We start from the raw sequence: 7,626 nt of genomic DNA on the forward strand, positions 1-7,626 counted from the left end.
CAAACTTTATATGCCCCAGTACAGGGGAACGCCAGGGCAAAAAAAAAAATGGGAATGGGTGGGTAGGGAAGTGGGGGCGGGGGGGTATGGGGGACTTTCGGGATAGCATTGGAAATGTAATTGAGGAAAATACTTAATAAAAAATATTAAAAAATTAAAAAAAAAAACAATTGAAAACCTAACCCCAACCTGTGACAGTGAGCATCGGTATGCCTGAACTTAATGTGGTTCGTCCCATCTTTTTCCCCAACAAAACTCATCTCCACTCCATTAATAGCCACCTTCTTGGCATCTGGACCTTACCTGCTCTCCCTGAACAGGAAAGTCCAAGGTGAGTGAAGGCAGGTGAGATCCCGGCGTCCTCTAGCTGTCTGACTGAGGAATGAATCAGCAAGCTTGGTGTCATCCTTGGCGAGTTCTAAACACACGTGCTAGATGTGAGGTCCCCAAGTAAGAACTTGAGGTAATTTTTCAGATACCAAGTTTCAAGATACACTTATCGCTACCTGAGAGCACCAATTTTTCCACACCATTTTTAGCAACTCTCTTTACAAGCCATTTGTCAAAGGTACTGCCAGCCGTAAGGCTAGAGTGTTCCATTTCCAAACCTGAGCACTTTTAGGAAAACTTTGTCTCATCCAGGGCTCTACCCAGTCCAATAAAAATGTTTCATTCTTAGGGAGGTCTGCATGCAAAGGTGTGTGCTGCCACAGCACAGGCTCCCTGACAGACAGCAGGCTCTCTGGCTTGGTTGCCATTCACCCTCCCCAGCACCTTCTCACAGAATCCGCCAGTCTCTGATGAATGAGCCCCACAGGCATCTGTCCTTGTGCTACATGACACGCACTACATTTGTTTCCCCTTGAGCATCAAGGTCCTGAAACATCTCCAGATCAGTGGCATGGCCCGCGTGAGGAAGAGCAGGAAGAAGACCAAGTTAAAGGCACCTATTGGTCTTATGTGAGAAATTCTCAAGAATCCCACAGCAGGGCACTGACTGCATGGAAGACAGGAGAAATTTTCCTTCAGGGAGCTGCCTCCTGTGAGGAACTCAGCAGTAACCGCAGCAGGGGTTATGTAAGTGGCAACTCTGTTCAAGCTATGGACTCAGTCTACCTCACATAGCCCTTCCTTATATGGTTGTAATAAAGAAGCTCTTAGTGCCAGGTCCCCCTCATGGATAAGGAAACTGAGGCAGTGAATTAAACCAGATCTCTACGCAAGCCCAGCCACCTTACTTTATCGTATGTGAAGCATCACCACACTTCTTTGCTTCCCAGCACCTCAGTCTTCTCCCTGTCACAGCAGCAATGGGGAGGGAAGGTGATGGATGAGTGGTTTCCCAACTCATCTTGGTGGTAAGCTTCAAAATAAACCTTTCTGGGTAGTCAAATCCAGAGAAACGAGAATTGTAGAGGTGGCTGGGGGGGCTCACAGAAGGTTGAGAAGAAGTCATTTCGCATAGTGTTTAGATTGGTTCTGCTGACGAGAAGTCCTAGAAGCTGTTTCCCTCATGGGCGTGAAAGTGTTTCAGGGAACTACACAATTAAAATTACTAAGATGGTAAAGTTTAGGAAGAAAAACTCAGCAGCTCTCTAAGTAACTTAAGCTGAAGCCACCTGGTTCAGCAGTGGGCAGCCCAAGACTCCAGGCCCTCCCGTGCCCACTCTTTCCCCCACGGTGCCAAGGGCTTTCCCTAAGCACCTAACGTCTAGTTTCTAGGATGACTCCAAAGGCTTCAGGATGAGCCATACTTGCAGATCTCTCTCAGAAGTCTCTGTGGCCTGTTTACTGTCAAGTCAGATGCCTGCCCATGGTCCATAAGACCTGATGGTGCATAAGACCTTCCCTGGTGTGGTCCTAGTTTATGTGTTCCCCCGTGTCCTTACACTCCAATCACAACTGAGCAGGGTCACAGGCCAGACCCTGGCACACAGCACCTTTTGCTATCCCTAGCTCCTCCTGCTGAATAGAATGCCACTCCCTGGATTCTCCTCTTCCTGCTGCTGAGCCTCTCGACCTTGTCTGCATCCTTGTTTGAGAGATGAAGATGGTAAATGTTCCCACCCTGAGGATAGATGAGACTCTATCTATCCTTACACTTGTCTCCACCAAGCTACCCACCTCCCGTAGCTTGCCTGTTCCGAGGCTGTCACTAGTATCAGGGCCCTCCAATAGAAGACTTGGTGGCGTAGTTGAAAGAGCCTGTGGTGCTGATGAAAAGGGAAGTCTTCTGCCATAGTCCATGCTGAGGAGGAGGGAGAGAATGGATGCAGGAGGATACAGCTTTACACACATAGCAGCTTGAGTTTTTACACTAGAGAACTGTAGAAAGTCAGTGATGCCATTAGCACCTTTAACCACTAATCCTACACTAGGTAGGGCAGAACAGTGAGGGCCTTTGTCTTCCTTGAGCCCTCGGGTGGCCCACTTCCATCACTCAGATATTCTGCTTGCACTCTACCTGTCCATCACTCACTTTGGTCCTCCCACCCCAGTTCACATGGAATTGATAGGAAGGAGGTAGAGTAGGAAACAAGTCATTTGAAAGGGAAAGCCATGCTTCCTAGCTTAGATCTGCATCAACTCCTTCCACCAACAACAGGAAATTATTTGGCTACCCAAACAGAGAAGCCTGTTTCTCTTTGTTGGGAGCACGGTGATTATACACATGAGAGAGAGTAAATAAGATAAAAGACATAATGCTCGCTGGATTTTTCACTGGGTGAGCAGAATGAAAATCATTTGAACGTATCCCTGTGGAAAAAATAATCAATTTTTCATAGACTTGTTATAGGTTTCATAAAATATATTGCACACATATTTTTAAAGTAAGAAAATGGCTTTTTAATGATACTTAAAATATATGGCATGGCAAAAATTATCTAAAATGTGTTTCTGAAGCCTGAAGTTTGGCACTGCCTGCTGAAATATAGATGATTTGGGTAAGCCTGTCTTCTTGGGATAAATGCGGGACCCAGCGTATCTTATTATAAAGCTAATATGAAGAACTTGGTACTCAGGCAGTTAAGTAATTGGCATAAATCCTCCCAAGATATTAAATCCCCTAAACTTCTACCATTTACCAGTTGCCCAGTGGCCTGTGTACATTAAATAACTGCTTTTAACCCAGAGGCCAAAAAAAAAGAAAAAAAAAAAGTTCACATAGAAAAAGCCAACCCAACACAACAATACAGGTATCATCAAGTGAAGTAAGGTAAACACTCAGCTAGCAGACATCCCAGACCAAGGCCCAGAGCCAAGAACAGAGGGCTAGCCCATCAGCAAGACCTGGGCATCTACCACTGATGCACACATACTCGGTCACTTGTCTGAGCAACTGGTTTGAGTTTCATATTGGTCAGCAAGCTTCTCCCAGGCACGCTGTGTGTTACTTGTGAAATACTGCCCCCAATCCTTGCCTACCTTCTACAAACACTGAGTGGTGGTCCACAGGGCACATGCAGGAGCAGAGAGGGCAAACTCCTCAGACAAGAGCAAAGGGGATAAACACAATCCAGAATCTTCAAAGCCATTGCCAGCAAGCAGGTCCTGTCTCCAGAGAATGAGCCCATTTGTCTCTGATGGAAAAACAAGAGGTTTTTTTTTTCCACTTTGCCAAATAGGAATGTGCCTGGCACATGGCCAGTAATTCATACACAGCCATCCTTTGTACCAAAAGGATTGAGTCCAGGACCCTCAAGGGAGAGCAAAATCTGAGGGTGTTTACATCCCCTACTTAAACATTGTAAAATCTGCATATAGCCCACCACCCCAATACACACACACATACACAATCACACGCATACACACACATTCCAACTTATGCTAGCCTTCTAGTGATTTACAATATCCAACCCCACACAAATGCTATGCAAATAGCCCCTGCCCTGCCTTATTTAAGAATAAAAACAAGAAAAAAACTATATGTTTCAAACAGGTTTTTTTTTTTTAGGTCATTTTACTTCATAATTTGTGGATGAATGTGGAAACCAAGTATATAGGGATGATTTAATTGATAGATAAAAAGAATATTTGAAATCACTTGTAGAATATCCAGTATATGAAATTTTCTACCACCACCCCTGACCACGCATACCTAATTAAGAACAAACCCCCCCCCCTTATTTTTTTTTCATTTTATGCAGCCAGTTAAGTTCTGTTGTGTTGCAGTTTATCTAGCAACTTGCTCTAAAGAACTCTGAGCATGACCAATGTCAGAGAAATCTAGGTTTAAGCTGAGAAGACCACAACAACCCCAGAACAAGAGTTGAGGCAGCTGTGTGACCTCAGGAGGCAGAATGTCAAAAGTCCACAGAAAGAAAGGTCACCTCAGGGGCCCCAGTTGGCTACAAAGACTCTAGGAGCTTGAAGAAGGGCATTGAATTAGGGGCAGAGGTTGAATTTCAGAGAGACAGAAAAACAGACCAAGATTTAGAAATAAGCAGTGTTTGCTGATGGCGAGGAGAGCGCCAGTAGGAAATGAGGCTCATTACAGGGTGGGGCTTCCTGGGGGAAAGGGTAATAAGTGGCCTGAGAAGCCGATCTGTTACATAGAGGACTCATTCTGGCTCATGAGTAAAAATGGCACAAGTGTCTTCGGTGTGGCGGGCATTCACCCCAGGATTCTTTTAAAGAGCATGCTCCCCCTGACATTGAGTTAATGATTTCATTTGCACTCAGCTTTCCAATATCCCATCTCAGTGGTTCCCAACTTATGGACCACAGAGTTATGGCAGAGGTCCCCAAAGTCATATAAGCACTGTCTAGAGAACAGCGAATGACTTGCTCCGGGTATATTGCCACTACTTTGTCCTAATATGTGGAGGTACCGTAAGACATAAAATGCAAATTCATTCAAAAGTAACGGTAACCCGAGTTGCCCCAGGCATCAGCCTGTGGCAACACACAGAGTCACTTTAACAATAACCGAAATGTCACTGCCTTGCATCTCCCCTGCTGTTCACCCAGGGCTTCTGCCTACAGCAAACTGCCCACTCTAGGATGCCTAGAGATTTTGCATATGGTCCTAAAAACAAATCCATCCTCCCCAGAGAGCCACTGGGTGGCGCTACATCTGCATTGATCTGGCATCACCATACCTTGGTTGCTTAGGAGTAGGGCAAAGATGCAGGATTGTTACATGGCACAGCGGGGAGCAGACACCTCATTATTCTGAGCTAGTATTCCCCAAACACTAATGCTTGTACCATTATGCTTTACTGAGGATTGTTTTCTAAATAGCTTTTCCAGTTTTTACTTAACGGCCCTTAAACTTTAAGCAGAAAAAGTAGTATTTATACATTGATCATTCTAAAACAACAGCGGGGACATATTCCCTCCTGTCCAGTACCCGAGATCCCTTCTCATGACCCTTTGTGACCAGCATGCATTTAAGCTTGTAGGTATATAAGGAAATAATGCATAGCTCGGTAGATGATTTGCAAGTGTGAAAAGGTAGAAACACAGAGGTCTGTAGACTACAGGTAGAAGTGAAGAGCTTTGTAGACTACAGGTAGACATTAAAGGCAGTGAGGTTAGCATCCAAGTTCTCTTACTGGCGATCCCTGGGTCACACTGATAAGTCAAATTAGCCAGTTAACATACATCAGCTACACTGTATCCCCCATCTTAGAAGTAGGAGCTGAGGAAGATATCTACATGTGTGTGTATATTTGCAAAGTGAAGCTCCTGAGGTGTCCACACCCTCTCTCATCCTTACTGAGGACTGCTTTCTTAGCACACAGATTCTTTTATGGAACTAACTAGATCAAGGCGCTTATGTTGGGCGTGGCCCCACCCACATCTTGTGCCAGGGACAGAACCCAGACTGCCATGCATGCTGAACAAGCACTCTACTTCTAGGCTGCACCCCAGCCCTGGACTGGGGGATTGCAAAAGATGGATTATTGTCCAAACTGCCTTACTAAATGAGATAAGGAATTATAAATAAAGATTGACAGGCAGACCAGAAACGGGGGGTTGGAGGGTGGGGGAAAACCTCTGGTTTTCAAAAGAGACAGATCCTGGAACAAATACCTCCAGGCTTGGGCAAAGCAGGAGCAAAGTGTTTGTCACATGACATTTTATCTTCAGTTGAGCAAGAGAATCACTCCAACCCCACGATGAAGAGTGAGGGCCCTCCAGTGTGTTCAGGGAGTCAGATCTCTTTCTTTTACATGTTTCTCTGCTGTCCATTAAATGGGGGCAAGAGGACCAGCTTAAGGTTGCAAACAAATGAAAAAGTACAAGGAAGTAAGCCCAAGAAATAGTCTCTCCGTGCTTGCCGCTGCAAACGTAAGTTAGCTAAAGACGAACTGCTCTACGATTAATATGGACTGCATTCGGAATGTTAGCAGGCAAGGGTTTTACTCCTGATCGGAGCCAGTGTTATCATACTTGAGACAAGCAGAGTGTCTAGAGCACAAAATTTAAGGAAGCATGGGTACGCAGGGTCTTACTCTCTCAGAGATGACAGCAGAACATCCTGCAAGGGAATACTCCTTAAATTTTGGGTCTCAGCCACGGTGCCTGCTTCACTCTAGTCTAGTCCTTGGCTCTTCCTGGCCCAGTCAAATTTCATTCCACCTCAAACTCAGATACAATTTGTCACATACATGATTTAGAATTCTTGGTCATTTCAAAGATACATTTCACTGGGTATTCATAACACCCTCTGTGGCACATCAGACTACACTCCCCATTCTACAGAGAACAGGGAAGGTCAGGAGTCTTGTCCAAGGTAGCATTTTGGGTCCATGGCAGGCAAGCTCCACCCAAAGACTGCTTCCAAAAGTATTTGGTGTTGTGTTCAATTGCCTCATGAATTCATTTCTGGAGTGAAACCAACTCAAAGTTTCATACGGCCCATCCAAAGGTGCTGGATCTCTTCATTTGCCCCCTCCAGATCCACAGAGGATAGAGAGGGAGAGTTTAGCCAAGGCTGCTGGCTGCTTAGAATAAATGCCTATGAATTCTCCACCCACTGCAGCCTTCCACAAAGGCCACAAGCTCCCAGCTGCAACCCAGTGTGGATGGGCAGCCAGGAAAGGCACTTGCCTAGGAGGCCTTAAAATCAATCACAGGTGGAATCCGTACTGCCCTAGCTTTCTGTAAGCTCTAGCTTTTCCCTGACTGAAAAACAAAAAATACCATCAGCTGTGGGCCCACTAGCTGGAACTCAGCCATGGGGCCTGATTAGAGTGTTAACTCACCCAGCCCATGAAGCACTCTGTATATTATCCAGCCATGTTTCAGGGTACCACTAAATTTCATCAAAGTGAAAAATCCTTCCCCACATCCACTACAGATTTCTTGTTCTTGGTTCTCAAAGTGATACATTTAAGAACTGAAAATAAAATGAACTCATTTGCAAATTGTGCTTTTGTGTTCGTGTGTGTGTGCGTGTGTGTGTGTGTGTGTGTGTGTGTGTGTGTGTGTGTGCAAGCGCAGATCTCTATCACCCTTGTCAGAATTCATTGTTATTTGAGTTCTTTCCTGAAGCCTGGGTCTAAGGCACGGTTGCATAAAGCTTTGCCTCCCTCTGCTGTTGAGAAGAAGAATCAAGTGTGGCAAACATAAACTCCGAATTGGAGAGACCATTCGAAGGAAACTGTACCTAGGGGT

Source organism: Mus caroli, chromosome 19, assembly GCF_900094665.2.
Source record: "Mus caroli chromosome 19, CAROLI_EIJ_v1.1, whole genome shotgun sequence".
Taxonomy (NCBI): domain Eukaryota; kingdom Metazoa; phylum Chordata; class Mammalia; order Rodentia; family Muridae; genus Mus; species Mus caroli.